This window comes from Herpailurus yagouaroundi, unplaced genomic scaffold (assembly GCF_014898765.1).
Source record: "Herpailurus yagouaroundi ecotype Mexico unplaced genomic scaffold, PumYag 29, whole genome shotgun sequence".
NCBI lineage: Eukaryota > Metazoa > Chordata > Mammalia > Carnivora > Felidae > Herpailurus > Herpailurus yagouaroundi.
Window position 1 is genome coordinate 55,177,739 of NW_024412377.1, and position 25,054 is coordinate 55,202,792.

Here is a 25,054-nt window from a genome sequence, read left to right on the forward strand (position 1 = left end):
GCAGGCTCCAGGCTCGGAGCTGTCAGCACCAGAGCTCGACACGGGGCTCGAACTCCTGAACTGTGAGAACATGACCTGAGCTGAAGTCAGACACTTAACTGACTGAGCCACCCAGGCGCCCATGATTTATTTATTTTTTTTTAATTTTTATTGAAAAATATTTGACACATGATGCTACCTTAATTTCAGGTGTGCAACATAGTGATTCAACAACTCTGTATGTTGTGCTATGATCACCATAAGTGTAGCTACCCACCACACAACACTATTACAATACCATTGACTATACTCCCTTTGCTGTTCCCTTTATCCCTGTGACTTATTCATTACATTCGGAAGCCTATACCTCCTACTCCCCTTCACCCTTTCATGCTTGTTGTCCTAGGCCTCTCCCCACTGGCAACCACCAATTTGTTCTCTGCATTTATAGATCTGTTCCTGCTTTTTTGTTTCTTTGTTCATTTTGTTTTTTAGATTCCACATATAAGTGAAATCATATGATATTTGTCTTTCTCTGTTTTAGTTATTTCACTTAGCATAGTATCTTCTAGGCCCATCCATGTTGCTGTAAATGGCAAGATCTCATTCTTTTTTATGGCTGAGTAATAATCCATTATATTTATATACTACATCTTCTTTATCCATTCATATCTCAGTGGACACTTAGGTTGCTTCCATATCTTGGCTCTTGTAAATAATGCTACCGTGAACACAGGGGTGTGTGTATCTTTTTGAATTACTATTCTTGTTTACTCTGGGAAACACCCTGCATGTAATATTACTGGAATTACTAGATTGTATGGATAAATGGCATTTATCAAAATGAATATCTGGGGAGAAATCAGATTTTACTTTCAGCTCAATCACTTCCTATCTGGACCCCTGGGGCAAAATCCTAATATTTCATGGCTTCGTTCTCCTTATCTTTAAAATTAAGGAAATACCCCACTACATGAACTCCTCAGGGAACCATGGGGAGAAAACCAAATCTGTGACAGAACTTTGTGAGAGAGAGAGAGAGAGAGAGAGAGAGAGAGAGAGAGAGAGAATTAATTGCAGTTACCTGTGAAGTGAAATAGCTCTGGCAAAAGCATGAATGTGAGCCTCAGAAACTCAGAAATACAATAGCAGTAGGTACCATTTATTCATTGCTTACTGCCTGCTGGACTCTATGGTAAGTGCCTTCCATGCATTCTCACAATTACTCTAGCAGGGAGGTATCAAGGCTAAGAGAGGTTAAGTAACTTAATGAATGTCAATACGTCTGAAAACCAAGTTTGTCTCTCTCCAGAATCATTTAAATCACACTATTAACCTCTTTAATATGTTTGCCTGATCTGTTCTTCCAACTCTTCAGGGTGATCAATGTTTCATAAGAGTTGTGTTCAAGTGACTGGGGCAGGACCCTCATTTACCTCTGTAAATCACCTACCAGAAAATCAGAATAAGTGAACATTTGTATATTTCTGAAAAGATGAACTGGGGGTAAGATGTCTAAAATTAAAATGAGTACTTGTTTAAATTGAACTGAATTATATTCCGTCTTTAAAATGAGCAGGATTAAGGGTGCCTGGGTGGCTTAGTTGGTTAAGTGTTGACTGTTGATTTCAGTTCAGGTCACGATCTCATGGTTCTTGGATCGAGTTTGGGATTCTGTCTCTTTCTGTCTGCCCCTACCCTGTTTTCATGCTCTCTGTCTCTCAAAATGAATAAATAAATATTGAAAAAAGCAAAGTGAACAATATTGGGAGGAGGTAGATTTTAAGTATTTGATCAAAGCCATTGCTACTTACAGCCCTTGAAGAAATGGTTACAGGAGGAAAGATTTTTACAAATGGAGGCAGAAGTAAGTAGTATTGCATCTTCAGGAACAGAATAATCTTTACTTGGCAATATTAGAAGTTATCTAAGTTGTTTTTACTCATTGATCAAAAAAATCATTTATTAGATGTAATTTCAAAGTCTTGCAGATTTGTTGTTTATGTAGAAAAGTCAATACCCAATGCTAGATTTAAGGCCTACACAACTTTTTAAAAAACCAAATTAGTGAGTGAGGAATTTGTCTTCTCTTTTCTCATTAAGGAAAACAAAGAAGACTTTGAGAGTTGTTATGTTTTAGAGTTTCGTAATTGACTTGATGGATTGTGCTATATTGATTTAAGGTCTGTATTTCTATTTGGACTACAAAAGTTGCACCAGATAACATGTAGGGAGCTAAGTGAAGAGCAAAAATCTTTGACTGCAGGGCTAAGTGAATGCAAAGCCAGAACAAGAGATACTTTTAAAGAAGGAATTAGAGTTCACTTTTCTAGGAATGTCGTTTGTAAATGAATTGTTATTATTGGAAATGCTTTGTTTTATAGTTAAACAATTGCTGAGTGAATTTTACAGCTTAATTCAGACACTAGGAAAAATAAATTAACTCTATGGGACTTCAAATTAATTTTTCATTATGAAGAGTTTTATTCTTGGCCCCCTTTTCCCCCCTACTACTCTTGTTATTCCCTCTTAATGAAATATTCCACCATGCTATTTTCTCCTCCTCCCTTATAACAATGAGTCAGACATTCACAGCTTCTAGTAGACTTACTTTTTCTGTGTATTCATTTAGTGCCAAAAACTCAAAATGGGAAACACTGAACTTATTCTGCTTCACACACTTCTTTTTCTCCTATCTGGTAATAACAATACTGTTCTTTTAAGTGTAGGCATAATGCTGTCAACCAATCACAGTTCCACTAAATCCTGACATCCACTTAGTCATACCTTGGTTTCTTCATCTCCAAACCAAACTGAGGACATCATGACCTTTCATTACAAACTCTGCTGAGATTAAATCCCTTAGAAGAGAACTGAATATCTTTCCAAGGTGGAGCTCTGATCAGATCACTACTATGTTAAAACAAAAAAAAACAAGTCACTCTTAGCAGCGCCATCTATTTTCTGCTGAGTAGTGGTAAAAAAATATTGATACTCAATGCAGTTTATAATCTATTGTAATATCATGTTTTTTTTTTAATTTTTTAAATCCAGCTTTCTTTCTCATTCTCCTTCCTTCACCACACACTCATTCACCAAGAACAAAAAAGGTGTGCTACAAGTCTACACCAGCCACACGAGTGATAAAGTTGATGGCAGGAAGTGGTAGGCTAGTGGTATAGACAGGCATCAACAGAATTCTGGGCCCCCACCCTGAAATCAACACAACTTTATTTATCCAACTTTATTTATCTTTGTATTTATCCAACTTACAAATTGAACTACCATTGATGTTTTCTTTTGGAGAATTGTTTTAAAGATTGATGCCCTTTAGAAATATTCATACCTAGCATGTCCAGCCTGATACCTATTGCTTTGTTGTTCCTTAAGTGTTGGTGTGATCTGACTCCTCCCTGAAATCCCTTCTACTCCAGTAACTACTCATAAAACGTATGGGTAGCATCCATCTAATCCAGATGTGAGTGACATTTTTTCCAAGAAGCCATATGTGTGTGTGTGTGTATACAATTATATATAATCTTTTTTTTCTAGTGAACTATGACTCATATTCATGTCCTCTCTGAACTTTCAAAGCACTATGGATATATCCCATTCTGTCTTGTGTTATAAATTGCTGTGTGTGTCTCATTTCTTTTTGAGGGAGAGGAGCTAGGAGCCACTTGGGGCCAAAGATAGGGGCTTAATTTGTTTTCAAAGTTGCCTAGTAAATTTAGTACAGACCCTCGAACCAGGTGCATACTCAAATTTATTGGTTGACTATGTAACAGAAAGAATGCTGAGACACTGTTTTTCAAAGAAGTCACAGAAACTATTCCCTAAGAATATTTCCGCATATGATACATGCCTTAAATAGTTTATAAATAATTATGTTTAGAGAATCAAGAGAGTTTCTACAGGGTATTTATTTTTTAAAGGTACCATTTCATTTATAAAGAAAATTATAAAATTAGATATATACATTAATATCTTAATATTTTATGATTTTTTTCAAAATAAAGACAATAATACTTAACCTCACATCGGTTGCAATGAGACATTTTAAAAGTATTATTTTTTCCAAAGTAGAAAACTAGAGTGTATTTATTATAGAGGTCCACTTTTTCTTTTAATTCTCCATTTCATTTATTAAGTTAGAGTAATGTGATTATTTTTTTCACTCTTCTGCTGGCTCAAGCATCCTGTGCTGTCCACCTTGAATGGATCAGCATATCCTTCAAATGTTCCATGGAACCGTTCCTTCCTTTTGACATTCTTGTACAATTCTTGTTACTTTATGTTCTAATCAATCCATGTTGGCCAACACTGCCATTACAATTAATCAGTGTTCCTATTGACAGAAACAGAACAATAATGAGAAACTGCTGATCAGTAATAACATGTTTGGGCCACATTTTATAAAGAGCTTGCAATAAGGGAGGGCTGGGTGTTATTGACTAACTAATAAATGACTTACAATCTATTTTTGAGCTTTAACCCGTCAAGAGTATCTCAAAACATAGAGTAGAATGCCTATATTTCGAGTGAGGTAAACAAAACTTAAATTATAATTGAGAGTTTGGGTGAAATAGGGATACAGGTAGGGTTCAGGGAATGAACATAAGGGTAAGTCAAGGTTTATGCAACAGTGACATACATAAATGATAGTTTTACTCAGATTTATAGCTTCAAAACTGTTCCCTAAATCTGGTGTAACTTTAACTTCCTATCTAGCAATTAGGCCTCATTTATTTTCAAGATAATTGTTCTTTTTATTTTTAACTGGTTAACTTTTACTTATTCCTCCTCCTTGTTAAAACCACACAAGTTTTAAATCTGCAGTTTGCTTAATGTATTCTTTTATTGTTTTCCCCATGTATCAAATCCAGTGTCCACCCCATGCATCTCTGTTTACCTACTGCATTTACTATTTACGCTCTGCATTTAGTTTATTATAATATTTTTGCCCAATTATCTAAGCCCTTTGTGGGTACTTTAATAGCCTTAGCAAGGCAGAAAGCTACCTGAGGGCAAGAACTAGGTCTTAAACTTCATTCCCATTCATAGTTATCAGAAATAAGCCAGCACAAAATAATACTCAAAATTACTTAGTGATAAGCTTTATAGCTATGATTATAAACTCAAGGCTTACAGGGGCTAAATGGGTAACAAAAACATGTAAAATTAATAGATACATGAGGTGACTAGGAAACTGAACTAAAAAAAATTGGAAAGAATTTTCAAGTAAATGGGGCCAGTGATTACATGGAAAGCATAGGTTCTGTCTCCAAAGAATAGCTACTAGTCAGTTTCAGTTCTATTCCTGGAAGAAACTTCAGCCAAGTACTATCAAATATTCATTTTTTTCCAGAGAAACTACTGTCACAATTGTATCACAATTTCTGATTTTTAAATTTAAGCAATTATTTCTTTTTCAACCCACCATAAGGAGCAAACAAATAGCTAATTTGTTAGATTGCCTAGGTCTATATCCTATCAGTTAAGAATCTCAGCTTTATGGAAATTAATCTTAATATATTGGTAATATTAGTGACTTTAAGTTCTAGAAGTTTGTATGTCTATATAGTTGATATTTGAATGGATAAATGTACCAATTTCTTAGATGAAACCAAATCAGTTGATGTACTCCCAATACTCATAGTTAGAGGTAAAAAATTTTTGAGTTAAAATTATGATATGATGGGGGGTACCTGGCTGGCTCAGTTGGTAGAGGATGCAACTCTTGATCTTGGGATTGCGAGTTGGAGCCACACGTGTGGCATAGAATTTACTTAAAATAAAAAAAAATTATGATCTGATGAGAATTTTTGATAGGATTTATCACTGAGTATCTTTTCCACTAGGAGAATTCTATTCTGAATTAAAATGTGTACTTTATTGTTTTCAAAGACAAAATACAGAACCAAAGAAAAAGGAAATATTCTTTTTTTTTTAATTTTTTTTCAACGTTTTTATTTATTTAAGGGACAGAGAGAGACAGAGCATGAACGGGGGAGGGGCAGAGAGAGAGGGAGACACAGAATCGGAAACAGGCTCCAGGCTCTGAGCCATCAGCCCAGAGCCTGACACGGGGCTCGAACTCACGGACCGCAAGATCGTGACCTGGCCGAAGTCGGACGCTTAACCGACTGCGCCACCCAGGCGCCCCAAGGAAATATTCTTAATATAAATTTGGACGAAATGCTTTGCCTTAAATTCTCCAGGAAACTTAGGAATTACAAAGATATTCTTGGCAATGTTCCTCGTTTATCCCACATCCAGGCTTCTACCACTTTGTTCCAGCCACCGCTGAGTGGAGGGTGTGATATAGAATGTGAGGAGACCTTAAAACTCTCTGCATGTGTTTGTAAAAATACAGTAAGAGTGAGAGAGAGATGGCTTAGACTCGCTGCTTTCCAATGCTTTCCCGCCAGTTGATTAAACAAACAAAACAACAACAATCCCACAGAATAGAAAACAACAACAACAACAACAACAACAACAAAGTAAAATTAACCTACTGTTAAACTACTTAAACTATTGTAACTCACTGGAGCTATTTAAGTGTCTAAACTTACCTTAAACATCCTCAGATACTGCCTTATTGTTTGGGTATTATTTGCTTAGAAAATATGTTTTTAAAAATGTTAGTTAAAAGCAGTCTAAATGCATAAGTTTGTACTTCCCAAAAGGAACCCATTTGAAAGAATTAGGTGGCAAAAAGCATATCTTTCTCTTAATAAATGATACCTTTACTATGATATATGCTGTCTGATGATGCACTATATTTACTTTAAATGAAATTCCTTGATGCAATATTGCTTTGATTTATTGGGTGGCTTTTTGATTTAGTAGGAGAGAGTTTTAAGTCAGATGGTGAGGCTGATTTACTAGAGAAGGTATTTGATATGATAGATGATGTATCTTCTTCAGTATTCAATAAGTAATGATTCAATAGTGGATGTCTGATTTGGTAAGTGAACTATTAGATTTGATTTTGATCTATTTTCTCAGTAAGAGATACATTTATTTTAATAGTTGATGTATCTATTTTAATGTAAAATGTGTCAAATTTATGACTTCATGTTTTTTTTCTTCACTTGTGATTTATGAACTTTACTAGTAATATATATGTTTCAATTAAAGGTAATATGGAACATTCATTACATTCTACCACTGAGTTGACATACTGCAAACCTATACGAAAGTTTTTCCTTTATTCTGATTAAATGGTTGCAGTTATTAAAGGTGAAAATATATATCTCAGTTCAAGGAAATGTAAGCGTATCTTGGCAGAAAGAAGTGTGTGTGTGTGTGTGTGTGTGTGTGTGTGTCTTTGAAATCAAAGTTACATTACATTTCAAATTTAGGTCAGTAAATGTCAAATCTTCCCTTTTCCTTTTCACTTCACCCAAGTTGCTACTCAAGTTACTGTTCTCTTTCCATCCTCTCTAGTAAAGAGCTTAGTGATGTTTCTCTTTTTATGAAGAAATGCTGATTAGCCTAGCTACTGCTTTTGGATTTACTCTCAGTTTTTCTCAGCATCATGGCTTACTTGTCTGAACTTTACAGGCTGATAAATGAATTACTATAAACTTTAGACCATAATTCTACTTGAGATGTGTTTGAACCAACATTTGTAACATTTGTTTAAAATATAACCAGAGGATCTATGATTAGAAAAGCTATACACCATTACCACATAAAGCTGGAGTACAAAATATGACTAAGATTTGAGAGAAACAAACAGTCTGACATATATCATCTTAGTGCAGTTTCCTTTAAGTTAATCCTTGTAAATTTGAAGTATAGCTGAAGTTAGTAGTATCAAGGCAATCAGTGTTTTGCCTTTTTTTACAAAAGATATCCCTCAATTATTTTAGGGAAACTCCAAGTGGTTGAAAACTGGTTCTTGGTTGTAGCAGTAGGTGGAGTTTTGTTCTTGCTTGCTGTTTTTAAGTATAAAGATTGGATGTACATATAGCACATAAACAGATAGATGTATATATGTGATGTTAATATTTCATTTGGAGAGGTGACAACTAGGTTTTGTCAACAGAGTCTCCTTAGATGGGCAATAATGAAAGAAAAGTTTGAGAAATACTGTTGTAGGGGATTAATAAATACATTTTGTTTTAACTATTTTGATTCAGTATATGTTCAAATACTAGATTGTGCTATATAGCCTGGGTGAGACATAAAACTATCAAGTACACTGTTGATACTAATGATGTAAAAATCTCTTACATCCTCTGTATTTGTTTATAGAATTTCTGTGCCAATGGAAGGTGAGCTGTGAATCTACAGGGAAGTCATGTGCTTCCTTTCTGTCACTTAGGCAACCTAAGCCTAGGGGAATGAGCTATAGAAGGGTCATTAGAAATGGCAAAGAGGGACATCATTCATACCCTAATATGTGTTTATGGGTTTTTTTTAATGTTTATTTATTTCTGAGAGAGAGAGAGAAAGAGAACAGCAGCAGCAGCAGCGGCGGAGGGGCAGAGAGAGAGACAGAGGATCTGAAGCAGGCTCTGGGCTGACAGCAGAGAGCCCCATGTGGGGCTCGAACTCATGAACTGTGAGATCATGACCTGGGCTGACGTTGGATGCTCAACCAACTGAGCCACCCAGGTGCCACTGTGTTTATGGTTTTTTTTTTTTTTTTTTAATTTTTTTTTTCAACGTTTATTTATTTTTGGGACAGAGAGAGACAGAGCATGAACAGGGGAGGGGCAGAGAGAGAGGGAGACACAGAATCGGAAACAGGCTCCAGGCTCTGAGCCATCAGCCCAGAGCCTGACGCGGGGCTCGAACTCACGGACCGCGAGATCGTGACCTGGCTGAAGTCGGACGCTTAACCGACTGCGCCACCCAGGCGCCCCTATGTTTATGGTTTTAATGATGCATCTTCATGAAGCCTAGTGCTTAGAGAAACTAGTGCTTAGAGACACTAGTTTCATCTCTTAAAATGCAATCAGTATTTTCTTCTCAAAATAAGAAACTTGCTAAGAAAAATTAGTATAATTAATATAAATTAATAAGATGAATTTTATTCCCAGGGCACCTGGGTGGCTCTGTCAGTTAAGCATCTAACTCTAGATTTTGGCCTGGGTCACGATCTCACAGTTCATGAGTTCAAGCCCCAGGTTAGGATCTGTGCTGGCAGTGCAGAGCCTGCTTAGGATTCTCTTTTCCTCTCTTTCTGCCTCTCGCCCTCTCTTTCTCTCCTTCTCTTGTCATAAATAAGCAAACATTAAAAAGACACATTTTAGGGGCGCCTGGGTGGCGCAGTCAGTTAAGCGTCCTACTTCAGCCAGGTCACGATCTCGCGGTCCGTGAGTTCGAGCCCCGCGTCAGGCTCTGGGCTGATGGCTCAGAGCCTGGAGCCTGTTTCCGATTCTGTGTCTCCCTCTCTCTCTGCCCCTCCCCCGTTCATGCTCTGTCTCTCTCTGTCCCAAAAATAAATAAACGTTGAAAAAAAAAAAAGACACATTTTATTCCCAGGGGAAACAAGTTATCTTTTTCGAAGGCACCTTTTAGGGGCACTTCAGCCACTTTTCTCTCCCACAATTCAGTGTGTGGACCACTCCCCCAAATGACTCTTAACAATATCCGACATACATCTATCCTCCACCTTCCTTCAACCTCCTAGATCTACCCTTTCCCAAATGCATATTAGTGTATTTCTTGTGTGTTGTCATTTGGTTTCTTCCATTCTGATCTTCTACCCATTATGGTAATCCCACAGGCATGATGAAAACCCCAAGTGGTATCAATCAAAAAGAGAATCTGCCTCAGGAAGCTAGAATAGAAAAGGTGGTGGACATTTATACTTCTCAAATTTTGTCAGTGTTATGTGAACATACCAATACCTCATGAAATACAGAAAAAGCCATCAACATGCACTGTTATTCCAAATAATCTTCAACATGCCCTAGTTGTTTCCTAATCCTTGCCTCAAAGCCTGTTTAGGCTGTGACAAAGTCCTCAGAGAAGCCATCCATCAAACATCCATATCTAAATCAGACCTCTCCTTAAAAGATCTCCTTGAGTCCTGTCTCCACCAGCAAACTTTCAGTGACTGGCTTTTTAATTCCTTGCTTGTGGAACTCCTTCTGTGCTTATATAGACTCTAATACAGTTAGATTTTCAAACAGACTTCTAGATACATTTTTATGAGTGTTTCCCCCTCATCTTATATAGATTGGATATTTCTCAGGAAAAGTTCGTGTTCTAAAGATATAAGTAAGTTCATAAATGAAGATACAAAATGAAAAACATATATTAGGGGATCTTTAGGCAAGATGCATTGCAGCCAAATGTCTCCCTGCTCTTCTCTCTTACTGTATTCTTAACCATTCTCAGAAATAAAATACGGAGATAGTTAAAAAAACTGAGAAAAATATCTTTGAAAAAGGTATGTTTGAAAAGCAAAAGAGGTAAGATCATTTAAACAAGTAAAGCTGAAACTCAGACTAAATTACATACAGTTTTGCTATGGTTTTGACATCCTTCCTGCCCTTACTTTTTAATAGCATGACAATTTATCCAGTTTCAGTAGTAATATTAAAATGTTGTACCCCTGAAATTCAGCCACAAATGTAAGCCTAAAAGTAGAAGGAATTTTGAATTGTCAGATAGTACATGGATCATTAACCATTTTCAGGAAGAAAGGGTCCAGAAATGGATTTGACATAAGTAAAGTCAAGAACATGATTCATGAGCTTGTTCTAAAGACTCTCTCTGGGTTATTTAAAGTACCCAGATGGAATAGGTTTTTACCAGTTCATTTTTTAAGCAAAGTCATATTTCTTGAAGGGCAGGGATGGTAAAGGGGTATAGAGAATAAAACGCCAGTTTTATGTAACAGTAAATTACTGAGACATGTGACATTTTACAATTTAAAATGATTTTAAAGAAAAGTATTCTGAGCTGAATTGTGCTTTTTATAATTCATGCATTGAAGCCCTAATACTGAGTAACTCAAAATGTGACCATATTTGGAGATAGAGCCTTTAAAGTGATAATTATGTTAAAATGAGAGTGGGCCCTAATGTAATATGAGTAGTGTCCTTTTGAGGAGGGGATTAGGTCATAAGGAGAGACTCCAGGGACTCAGGTACTCAGAGGCAGAACTCTATAAAGAGGAAGCATGAGGGTGGCCATCTGCAAACAAAGGGGAGAGGGTCCCCAGAGGAAACCAACCCTGAGGGCACCTATTTCTGTTGTGAAGGCCACTCAGGCTGTGGGTTGTTGTTTGTTTGTTTTTAATCTGTTTGTTTCTGTGTTTTTTGCTTTGTCATGTTTTTATGGCAGCCATATTAGACTAATATAATAATCTAGAAAAAAATTCTATTGGAAGCCTGTTCTAAATACTAAAACTTCATTTTCTAAGTATAATTATGCTAATAACAATTTATTTTATCTTATTTAAGGGATGAGATGGTCTAAATGTTTGTGTTAACTTAAAATTCATATTTTGGCAATTCTAACTCCCAAGGTGATGGTATGAGGGGGTGGGAACATTTGGGAGGTGATTATTTCATGGGGGGTGGAGCCCTCATAAATGTGATTAGTGGCCTTATAAAAACCCCAGAAAAATCTCTTCCCTTTGTCCTGTGAGGACACAGCAAAAATATGGCTGTCTATGAACAGAAAATGGGCCCTCACGAGAGGGCCCTCATGTACAATCTATTGGCGCCTTGGACTCCCCAACCTCTAAAACAGTGAGAAATAAATTTTTGTGGCTTACAAGCCACCCCACATACGGTATTTTGTTATAATAATCCAAATAGACTAAGATAGGTGGTAAAACAAATTTAGTTTTGTATAACCAATTAAAAAGTGAGTATTATGCAGGTCTTCAATTTTTCAAATATCTACCTTGAAATCAATTTAAAAAAGTGTAAGTTAAACAATTTCCTACATATGTCTATATCCTTATTATAATAGGAATGATTGAAATGCAATGAGGCAGTGAGGTTAGAAAATATTATATATATGTAGATATAAAACTTTAACTTTGTTTAACCAAAAATACTCATGTTTATGTGGAAGAGGAGCCCTGGATTAGGAGTAGAAGAAATAGACTCACCATTATTTTAAGAAAATTTGCTCATCTTCCTGGGCCTGCCCTTCCTCAGTAAATCAAACAACTATATCAACTTAGCTCTAATATTCTAAAATAGAATATGCAAGAAAGTACATTTCTTCATTTATCTTTTCAAGAACTCTTAAACAATTATAAAGACATGACTTACAATTAATATAATTGTAAAATAATAATAGCTAATGAAATTATTCACTCCATATATACCGTGAATAGCCAAGTAGGTAATATTATTATTCCCATTTTATATATGAGATAATTGAGACAAAGGGAAATTAAATAACTTTCCCAAGGTGTCAGTTTACAAGCTATAACTAGATCATAAACAATGAGACTCGACAGTCCAAACTATTAGATTTATGCTTTATTGAATAAGATTGAAAATAGTCTTACCTATTATTTTTAGAAATCAATTGAAATGGGTTCATTTCCACACAGACTAGATTTACTCTGGGTCAGAATTACCCTTGAAATGTTAGAAATAGCACATTGTAAAAGGCAGATCTGGTCAGCCTTTAAGGCTGAAACAAGCGTCAAATGAAGATCCTCTCAGTAAATTATACTTATGAGAAATAGTATGTTTAGTATTCTTTACCGTTTCATGTAGTCTTCCCCTTCCTATCTAAGTAATTCTTCTTATAGTCATTAGCTAAAAAGTAGAATTTCCACCCCTTCTTCAGCTGATATATATTAGGTTCCAAGTTTGAAATTGTTTATACTTCATGCTAATTTCATTGGTTTCTCTCTTTCTTACCTTAAATTTTAAAACTGTTTTCTGACTGCTTTTCCTAAGGTTCACAGCCAGTCTTGCTGTGCTCATGAGATTCCAATCATGTAGCATTTTCCCCTCCCTGTTTCTGGTTTCTCCTTGTTTCTGGTTACTATTTATCACTTCCTTCCTTTTACAACATTTGCAGTTTGGTGTAAATGTTGATAGTACTCCCTCCCCCCACCCCCCAGCTTCATTCAAGGATCTTGTTTCCTATTGCTTATATTCTGCCATTCATCATGTTATGAAATTCCTGTCTACTGGATTTTGAACTGTGAAATCTACACTCAGGTTGATTAAAGGATATCACATAAATGTCTGCTAAATGCATCATTCTGTATTCTGAAAGTATGGCTTGGATATAATTTTTTTTAGAATAATATGACTACTTACTTGTTTATTTGACTATTCCTTTATCAGCACATAATTTTTTCATACTGTGTACATTTTCATCTCTTACAAATGGTATGCTCTTAAAAGTGACTGTCTGAACTTTTGGGACTGGCCATTATGTCATTAATGTGCATTTTATTGATCACTTTTTTATTTGCAATTTTTTTTCTCTAACTGGACTGTAGATATGGGGGCTTCTTGAGGTCTAGTCAATGGCTTCTAAGTTTATATCTCCAGCCAACATCCCTCCTCTGAGACTAGATATTTCTATCATGAAGCCGATTCATTTCTTGCTTTTAGGTGTCCTAGTAACACCTCAAACTCAATGTCTCTGAGGACAAATTTAAAATCCTAGATCTAAAATAAAATCTGCTTGTCTCTTGGTGTTCCATATCTCATTGAATGGGACTATCATTCATCTGATTGAACAACTCTGGAATATAAGAGTAATCCTTGAGTCCTCCCTAAATGTCTCTTGAGTTCTGTAGTCCCACTAAAGTACCCTGTTAGTCTTCTTACTAATTAATGTCCCTCCATTTACTTGGCCCATGCCACCATGTCTCAGAGATTTTTTACCCTGATGCTAAAGCAACCATAGTAACTTAAATGCGACCTGATTATACACCTGTCAAAATCTTTCAGTAGTTCCCCCCACTGAATTTAGAATAAACACGAGAATTTAGAATAAAGACCTCAATGCAGGTTCTAATCTTTGCTTATGCTGGAAGGACAACCTTTCCAGCATCAGGCCACACTTTGTGCCCTTCACATTCTGTTCTTCAGTATTCTAGCTTTTTAAACAAACAAACAAACAAACGAATGAACGAACAAAAAACTTCTTTTTAACCTGGCTATGATAATGTTGCTGGTTCAGGTCCAGAGACGACACTGGGTAGCAAAGCCCTACACTAAAAAATACCTGAAAGAAATTGATACTCAAAAGGCTAAATAATAGTCACATTAATGATACTAGCTAACAGTTAAGTAGTACTATGTGCCACGTCCTGCTTTAAGCACTTTATTTTTTTTAAATGTAGGTTCATGATTTTCCTACACATGAATTACTTCCAACAAGATTGTAATCTGTCTCATATCAGTGACCTCTCTGGTGATGCACCCTGTAGAAGCTACTTTGGCTCATGATTTTGCAATTTTATATGCAAAAAGTTAGCAATCATGAAATTGAAATTTATATAAATAATTCTGGAAGACATAAACTTGCAGGTGAACTATGCTTTTGAAAATAATTTTATTTTCAAAGTAAACATATTCATTATATATTATTCATAGAAATATAAAGTCAACTACCCATGTGTTAGGTTTTTACTTTGGAGTGAATAAACTTTCTTCTTTTTACCTCTTGGCCTCCCTTACTTATTTGTGATATTTTGACTATTATTCATAGTAGATATAAAAAAATTACCACCATCTTCAAGAAACTTATAGTTAAACAGAAAATTTATATTACTGTTGAGGTTTGCTTCCTGCCCTTTGAAAATTAGAAAATTACTCAGTACAAAAACTACTCAACAGTTCTCATAAAATCAATTTCTATTATTTTAAGGCAGATTTCTTCTTAATGAAGAGTGTTACTAACATACTTAGAAGCATGGCAGTTTTAAATACTACATTCATTGATTTGTCCTGCATCCATCTGCCTTCTGAAGGAAAACATTTTTTGTAGATGACCTGGTAGTATCCGTTATGATGGGAAAGCCATGCCACATAAGCTTCTAAAACCAAAACCAAAACCAAAACAACCCACCCAACAAAGGCTAACCCCCACCTAATTCCTCGATTCTCATTCTTTCAACAAATATGTTTTTGAAGCAGACATATGTGCCAGTTAGAAATGTTATAGAAGTTTGGGCTAGTACATCCATCAATAAACAAGAGAAACAAAAATGTTCGCCTTCACAGAGCTTACGTTCTACCAAGGGGAGACAGACAATGAAAATAAACATGATGTGTACTCTATGTCACAAGGTAATGAAAGCTATGGAGAAAACATTTTAAAAGCAGAGCAGATATAAAGCCTGTTAATTTAAAAATTAGAGAAGAATAGTAAAAGGAGGGGAGAATATGGGGAATCTAACAGTTTGCAAATGTAAGTGGGGTGATCGAGATAGGACTCAGAAAGTGGTGGTTTTGAGTAAATACATAAAGGAGGTAGAGATGGCAGCTATGTAGCTATCTTAAGGAAGAAAATTCCAGAAAGAGTGAATAGCCAATGCCAAGAATGTAGGGAGGGAAGAAGCCCAAATGTTTGAGAAAGAGCAAGGGGGCCACTCCTAGAATAAAGTGAACCCAGGCACTAGAGGCATGAAAGTGATTTAGAGAAGTGAGGGCATGGGGCTGGGGCAGGGAGAACATTAGGGCCTTGTAGGCCACTGTGAGAACTTGGACTTTGAGTCAGAGTGAAATGAATGAACCATTATTGAGTGTTAAGTTAAGGGGTGACATGAGTTTTCTTCCATTTTATTTTATTTTTTTATTTTGAGAGAGAGATAGAAAGCAAGTGGGGGAGGGGCAGACAGAGGAGACAGAATCTCAAGCAGGTTGTGTACTGTCCACACAGAGCTCCACGCAGGGCTCCAACTCACCAACTGTGAGATCATGACCTGGGCAGAGATCCAGAGTCAGATGCTTAACCAACTGAGCCACCCGGGCGCCCCAATATTTTTCTTACTTTTTAAACTCTGTTGGCATCAAGGAGAGCAACAGGGAAACTAAAAAAGAGACAACCTCAGTAATTCTGGTGAGAGATGATGATGACTATGACCAGGGATCCAACAGGCTGATAGTGAAGGTAGTGAAAGGGGTCAGATTCTAGAGAAAGACAGGCCAACACACACACACACACACACACACACACACACACACACAATTACCTTTTTCTTCTATATTATGATAAATTCAGGTGTAAAAAAAAGTTAGACTGCCACAGAAAACACTTCTTACCCAGCACCTAGATCTTGCAGTGTTTAATATTTTATCATATTTATCTTAGGGAAGCATTTGAAAGTAGCAGACATCATATCTCTTCATCTTGCCATACTTCAGCATCAGAAAATTAAGAATTCTGTGATAACACTTACTATCCAGTTTAGATGGATATTGTCAAATTTTGTGAATTATTCTAAAAATATCCCTTACAACATGTATATATATGTAGGCATGTATGTGATTCCAAGTCAGGACCTAATCTGGGTTTAGGCATTGTATTTGAGTGTTAAATCTCTTTTAAATTGTTTCTCATTACATTTCCTTTAAAAAATCAGAACATTTGTCTTTTCTTAATTTTTATGTATTTATTTTTGAGAGAGAGAGACAGAGAGAGAGAGGACACATGAGCACGAATGGGAGAGGGGCAGAGAGAAAGGGAGAGAACCCCAAGCAGGTTCTGCACTGTCAGTTCAGAGTCCAGCATGGCATTGGATCTCATGAACCGCAAGATCATGACCTGAGCCAAAATCAAGAATCAGACACTTAACCAACTGAACCACCCAGGCGCCCTAGAACATTTGTCTTATAGAAAATTACCCACATTAGACTTGCCGGATTGTTAATCATAGTATTGTTTAATTTTGCCTGTATTTCCTATAAATTGGAGGTTAGGTTTAATGTTTTGATTAGATTCAGGATAAATATGATTGAAGAGATTTCGTCAGTACAGCTATAAAGTTGAAATATGACATATTAGGAAGCACATAATGCCATAGTATCCAAATCTTAGAGATGCTAGAATGCCATGCAGTCCAAAGTCACTTGAGATATCTCTTTATTCTGTTATTCTATCAATTTGATGTACGGTTAGATGATTTTGTGTCTGTTGTTTTGAATTGTAAGGTTTTTTTTTATTTCTTATTTTATTTTTGAATGGACAAAACATTTTCATGGTTCAAAAGTCAAGAGTGTATTAATATACTTGGATAAGTCTTGCTTCCGTCCCTATCTGCTCCACTTTGTAATCTTCCTCTCCTATAGAACAGGGTTTGACAAAATTTGCGAAGGGCCAGAGAATAAATATGTTAGGTGTTGTAGGCCTTACGCAAATAAATGGGGATGCTGTATTACAGCTGTCAACCTTAAAAATGAAACAGCCACTTATTTTACTAGCAAAATGAGTTTATTCAGGAATAGTGGAGGAGTTGCAAGTTGGCACATGGAAGCTGTGGTTAGTGAACCGTAGGCAAGTCCAAAGAGACAAAGGGAAGGAGAGACCTAGCTTTCAGGAGGAAATTGGGGAGGGCTGTTCAGAACCAGTATCATTGGAAAAGAAAAAGAGTTCAAGGTGGTGGTGGTTTCTCATTGGCTGAAAACAGTGGTTAATATTTAGTTGCAGAGGTAAGAAGGGATCTTCTTTTTCTTAAAAGCAAGAGATGTGGGGCACCTGGGTGGCTCAGTCGGTTAAGCATCTGCCTTCAGCTCAGGTGGTGATCTTACAGTTTATGAATTTCAGCCCTGCATCGGGCTGTGTGCTGACAGCTCAGAGCCTGGAGCCTGCTTCAGAGTCTGTGTCTCCCTCTCTCTCTACCCCTCCCCCACTCACACTGTGTCTCTATCTCTCAAAAATAAACAAACATTTTAAAAAACAGAAGATGAAATTCCTGTAGAAAAAAAGCTCTCCCTTGTCACAATAGTTGTTGCTTTTTTTCTTCCTGCTGGTTATGCAGACTGCAAGAAGTGGTACGTGTATGAAAGCTCCCGCTTCACGGCTTCCTGACTCAAGCCATGGGGTGGAATAGCAGTTTTGGGGAGGCCATTGCTTCCTAAAGGGGACTTTTTAAGTTTTTTTTTTTCTTCTTTAATGTTTGTTTATTTTTGAGAAAGAGAGAGAGAGAGACAGAGCACCAGCATGAGGGGCAGAGAAAGAGGGAGACACAGAATCCGAAGCAGGCCCCAGGCTCTGAGCTGTCAGCACAGAACCGGATGTGGGGCTTGAACTCACAGACAGCGAGATCAAGATCTGAGCCGAAGTCGGAAGCTTAACCAACTGAGCCACCCAGGTTCCCCCTAAAGAGGACTTTTTTTTTAAAACCTTGCAAAGAAGTATAAACCCATTTGTACTTCCCTTAGATTCAGGAAGACAGATAACAGTTAGATAAGAAAAAGTATGTGGTGGGGCAACAATTTCACCATTGGTAAATGGAGGCATTCATTTACCTAAGCTAATATGGTTACAACTGGGGAAAGGTTGAAACAAGGTAAGGAAACACCTGGTCCTAATAACCTAACCTGTTAAGTAACATCCATAGGCTTGTGGGTATAATTGGCAGTGGCATTTGGGAATAAAGAGAAATGAGTTACAGCTAAGACCAAGGACGTTGTCCTCTGACCATGTGAACAGAGTGACGTTTCCAGTGACAGACCCAACAGTCAGATTTTCGTCTTTTGCAATAGACTGAGAAATGTGGATCAGAGCTTTGTGTCTCCAAGAGAAAGAGGGCAAAAACAAGGTAAGCAGCAGTGAGAAAAAGGTATGCAGTTCTGACCTGGTCATTTTGGGAAAGTTGTCTCTTTTAGCTGTCATCTGCTTTAATTCCTGGAAATCTTCACATTCAGGTTACCAGTTGGTGTGCAGGTTCAGTCTGCCTTTGGTACTTTCTTCATATGTGATATGTGAACCCAAGAATCTATTACTTGGAGTTTGGTAGCACAGAGGTTGTTAACAGTACCTGACAGGGCTTTTCCAACAGCGTTGAAGAGAGGCTTTTGGAGGCTTTGTTTCTGTTTTTTTAGTACACATAATCTCTGGGGTTGTAAGGTGTGATTGATGCTTAAGGTCTTTGTTTCCTGGGAATGTGCTGCAAAGAAATTGCTCTACCAAAGCATGGTATTTTTCAACAGAAGCAATTAAGCCCTTACAATATTAAAATTTACTTCCTTTGTCAAGTATGGGTCAAAAGCAGAATCCAGGTGCATTGGGCATCCTGTGATTATCTCAGAACGAGAGTATTTTTTTTATTGGAATATAATGACATGTAATAGTTTTTGGTAGACATCATAGTGATTTGTTATCTTTATACGTTGCAAAATGATCTCCACAGTAAGTGTAGTTATCATCTTCACTGTACATAGTTATTGTAATATTATTGACTATATTCCCTGTGCTGTTCATTAAATACCCATGACTTATTTATTTTATAGCTGGAAGTTTGTACCTCTTAATCTCCTTCACCTATTTTACTTCCTCTCCTCCCCCTTCTGGTAACCAACAGTTCCTTTCCTGGATCTATGAGTCTTTTCTCTGATTTGTTTAGCTTGTTGTTTTATTTTTTAGGTTCCATGCATAAATGAAATCATACAGTATTTTCTTCATCTGTATGTCTTATTTCACTTAGCATAATACCCTCTAGGTCCATCCCTCTTGTCACAAATGGCAAGATTCCATTATTTGCTATGGAGAGTAATATTCCAGTATATCTATCTATCTATCTATCTATCTATCTATCTATCTATCTTACATCTTCTTTATTCATTCATTTGTCCTTGGATACTTAGGTCATTTCCATATCTTAGATATTATAAATAAGTTGCAGTGAACATGGAAGTGAGTGTATCTTTTCAAAGTTGTGTTTTTATCTTTAAATAAATACCCAGAAGTGCAATTACTGGGTCATATGGCAGTTCTATTTTTAACTTTTTGAGGAACCTCAATGCTGCTGTCCATGTTGGATGCACCAGTTTATATTCCAACCAAAAAGGATAGACATGAGATTTAGAAGAACTAATGGCAGTGCTTTTGGCCAGAGTAGTTGAAGGGTTTCTACAAATTTTCCTAATTGAGTGTTAATGATGCTATTAGTACATTCATTGAGGGTGGTAGGCACAGTGAAAAGATCCTAATGAGATCTTAGCTGTAGAGGAGGCAGTGACCTATCAGAAAGAAGAGTGGATTTTTATTGAACTTCTGCAAAAGATGAACTATATTGCCATTTAAAAAAGTACTCAAGATTTTCCAAATTCTGTAGGGATCAGGTAGGAAAAAGAAAACATTTCATCTTTGTTCACAAAAATTTTACCAAATTGCTATAAATCATAGATAACTTAAGAGAAACAATTTCCTTAAATCAAATTCAGTGTATCACCTTAAAGTTACCTGTATTCCAGAGTACTTTCCAGAGTCCTTTCCATGAATTTCTTGGTAGATAAAACACATTTGTAAAAGCATCAGTATGAAACAATAACTGTCTATAAGTAACAAAACACTTAAGTACCTATTATTAAATATCTGATGAGAGCTTCTTATCATGGAATTGTCACAAGGATTTGCTTATTTTTGTGATGTAAATTTTAAAATGATGACTGAAAACATTCTATCAGGTCATACCAGATTTCTAGGAATGTGACTCAAGTTCTGGAACATTTACATACCTATACAGATGTAACGTAAGGGAGCCTGAGTATTCTTATTTCACAATGTGTCCCATGTAATTTAACATTTTAACTAAGCCTAATTAGTTTAATATCGCTCTTTTACAAGGAGAGAGAACACATATTTTGAGATGTTCCAGGACCTTCTGGAAGAACCCAAAGATAGCTCAATGTCAAAAACACTTGTTGATAGTTTCTCTGTTTTTGAATCTCACTTCTGATCACCATGTAATGTCATCCTTAAAAATAAAATAGCTAAGTTTTTGGTTTTTAATTTTTATTTTTATTTTCTTATTTATTTTTTTTTGCTAGCAAAACAAGTTTATTGGGGAATAGCAGAGGAATTGCAAGTTGGCATGTGCAACTATGGTGAACCATAGGCAGGTCTGCAGAGACAAAGGGAAGGTCAGCTTTTAGTTTTCAGAAGGAAATTTGGGAGGGCTGTTTTGAACAGAAGTTTACTGGGGAAGAATTAGAGTTTAAAGTTGTGGCTGCTTCTCATTGGCTGCAGACAGTGGTTAGCACATTGTTGCAGAGACAGAGAGGGATCTTCCTTCTTTTTCTTAAATGCAGGAGATGAAATCCCTTTGTGAAAAATGCCCTCTCTTGTCAGTATAATTCTTTCCTTCCTTTTTCCTGCTGGTTATGTAGGACATAATGAGAGGCATGTGCATGAGAGCTCCCTCTTCAGGACTTCCTGACTGCATTTAAATGAGGTTTCCTTTATTTATTTTCACACTGTAAAACTTAATTTACAAAAAACATGCAGCAGGCTGTATTTGGCCTGTGGGCCACAGTTTGCTAATTTGGCTATAGATAGCCATTTTTTAAAAATTAGCTTCTGCCTTATTCTTCTTGTGTTTCTTTTTGCATCTTATTTTTCTTCTTTAAACAAAAATAACATCGTATATGCACTGTGCTGAACTTTGCTAATTTTACTTAAATCACACATACACAGAAACACACTAGCACAGTATCCATGCATGACATTTTCCTTATTCTGTTTTATAACTATACAGTATTTCATTATGTACATATGCCAACATTTATCCAACCAATCTCTTATTGATGGGCATTTGGATTGTTTTCAGTCTTTTGTAACTGAATAATAACTGGCTTGTGAGATATATGAGATATATTATTCCCAGAGTAGACATGTATCACCTCTAGAAGTAGAATTATTGAGCCAAAAGGGAAACATACCTGTAATTCTGTTTAATACTGCAAAATGCTACTTCACATAGACCGTACCATTTCACACTGCCAATGTCAACCACATGAACGTTCCAGTTTGTCCATAGCCTTGACAACAGACTGTGCTGTCAAGTTTTAGAATGTTTTCCAACTTGATGTATGAGAAATAGTATCTCAATGAAGTTTTAATTTTCACGTAACTTATTATGAGTGACATTGAACATCTTTTTTTATACATTGAAGGGCCATTAGCTGTTCTATTTCTGTGAACTGTCTGTTGTTTTTGCTCTCTTTTTTATCTGGCTCCATGAAGTATTTTCAATTAGAGCCAGTGGGCTTCTTAACAGATTAGATGTGGTGTGTGAAAAAAAAATAATTCAAATACAGCTCTAAGGTTTTTATAATGATAAAGCTGGTATGGAAAGGGTGTATTTTGAGCAGGGTCAGGTCATCAGGTCAAGGGAATTGAGATTTCAGTTTGGGCCATTGTTGAGGTAATGTTGTTCATTAGATAGCCAACTGGAAAAATGGAGAGAGGCATTTGGACATATGATAGACATGGATATGGTAGAGAGGCCTGTGCTAGAGATAGAAAGCTAGGAATCATTTAGACTGAGATGCTGGTGAATGCCATGAGGCTGATGAGGTCATAAGGCGACTCTGGAAAAGAGAAAAAAAACAAGGATTAAATTTTGAGTGCTTGACATTAAGAGTTAAAGAGAAGAGGAAGCTCCAGTGAAGCATCAGTGAGATAGAGAAAAACCAGCAGAATGTCGTGCCCTGAAACCAAATAAAACCCTGTGTCAAAGAGAAATGGGTGACTCAGGCTGGTAATCGACCAAGAACATGAGGATACATAATTTAACATTGATAAATTGGAAGTTCTGTTTTCCCCAGAGGGGGAGCTTCAATTCGGAACCTTCTCCTTCCACCCCCCAATTTGGCCCGGCAGGCTCTTTGTCAGCTTTAAAATTTATTTGCACATATACCCATAAATAAAATAAATAAAATCACGTCAGTAAAATTTATTGGCACAGTGAAACCTTCTCTAGACTTCCAGACAAGCACATGGCCATAATTTGCTTTCTCTGCCCCCAGAATTTCACTGCATAGAATTTATTAGTCTCTCTTAAAGCACTTTCTCTGAACATTAGAATGCAAGCTCTCTGAAGGAAGGAGCCATGTATCTTTTTTATTTTTATTTTTTTGCAACTTAATTACAAGGTACCTTTGTAGTTAGAAAGCAGTCACTGAATACTTATTGAATAAGTGCCATTACATCTATGTATTCCTTCCTGTGCCATCAGCACATGTGTCAGTTATTTAAGTGCCCTCTCTTATCTTTATTCATTAGTAATTTTAAGGCCTGCTTTTCATAAGTAAAAACTATATATACCAGATGTTTTAATGATGGCAATATGATGCCATTTTGGGGTGAGCTGTCAGTGGGAAGTATTGGTAGCTGCACACCACAACCCCAGATGGAAAATGATGATTTTGTAAGTGAAAAAAAAAAGTGTCAGGAAATGAGTAAGTCTTCTGTACACAACTCTTTTAGTGTAAGTACACATCTTTCTAAGAAAAATCCATATAAATCTCTTCGGGGAAAAAAAGGAAGAGAAATGCTCCATCCTCTAAAAGAACTGTTAGTGGAAGATAAAACACATTGTCTTTAAAAATCAGACCTGTTATTTGACTTAAGCATTGCCCTGTTTGTAAATAGGATAGCAGTGACATCATGATCATCCAAGTGGTAAAATCCGGCCGCTTAAGGGGTTATAACACATCAATTTTTAACTTAAAACTTGGATATTTTGAAAATTCCCAATTGTGACTGTTGGTGGAATCATGTTTGAGGGAATGCTAGGGAAGATAGAGGTAGATGAATGTTCAGGAATGTGTGAAAACAGGAGATATAATGTAGTAAAATGCCATGAGGCTTCAGAGAAAGGACATATTAATACTGAGTGGGGTGGGGCGCCTGAGTGGCGCAGTCGGTTAAGCGTCTGACTTCAGCCAGGTCATGATCTCGCGGTCCGTGAGTTCGAGCCCCGCGTCAGGCTCTGGGCTGATGGCTCAGAGCCTGGAGCCTGTTTCCGATTCTGTGTCTCCCTCTCTCTCTGCCCCTTGCCCATTCATGCTCTGTGTCTCTCTGTCCCAAAAATAAATAAACGTTGAAAAAAAAATTTAAAAAAAAATACTGAGTGGGGTGAGAATGAGTATGAATTCTTTTTAAAAAAAATTGTTTTTAGTGTTTATTTATTCTCGAGAGAGAGACAGAGAGAGACACAGTGTAAGTGGGGGAGAGAGAGAGGGAGACACAGAATCTGAAGCAGGCTCCAGGCTCTGAGCTGTCAGCACAGAGCCCGACCCGGAGCTGGAACTCACAAACTGTGAGGTCATGACCTGAGCTGAAGTCAGACGCTTAACCAACTGAGCCACCCAGGCGCCCCTAAAGTATGAATTCTATAACCTAATGTTTTAAGATGGACAGGGCTGGCCTTATCATTGAGTGATGTGCACAGTTGGACAGGGCTGCATACTTAGAAGGGCCTCATGCTTGGTTTACTGCTCTCTTGCCATCTTGAAATTCTCAGTAATACTTGAACTTGAAATTCTGAACACTAACCTGCATTTTCATTTTGCACTGGGACTCACATTATGTGGCCAGACCTTAATGGTGAGAAGGATCACTGTAAGGAACTTAGTAACACAAGCAAAATATTATTAGGGGTCTGTAAGTTCAATTATATTACAGTAAAAGTTTCATAGAGAAGCCAGAGTGTTTTTCAAAAGAAAAGGAATTGTGTTAGGCATGAACTTGAACAGCACAGTAAAACTCATTTCTCATCACTCTCATCTGTCACCTGTCCTTCCAGGTGCTAATTCATTAGTTCTAAAATAACGTTGAGTTTGTGAAGCTGCAATTTATAACATTTCCATATATCTATCTATATGTATTTTAATTACTGGGTTCTGATTTGCACAGCTTGATCGATGCTGCAATGCTAATATCTTCAGGATTCCCGATTCACTTCATCATGAGTTAATTATGCAAATGAAATCAAAAACCAGAGGAAGAGAAAGGGAGAAGAAAAAACATAAACAAAGCCCCAATAACCTGTACTGATTGCTTGCTATCTCTCTCTTTTATCATATCCCACCTAAACAGCCTTGTGACTTCCTGACTATCGAAGACAATACCTTGGATGTGTTCAAACTTCTAAGTGTTCTTT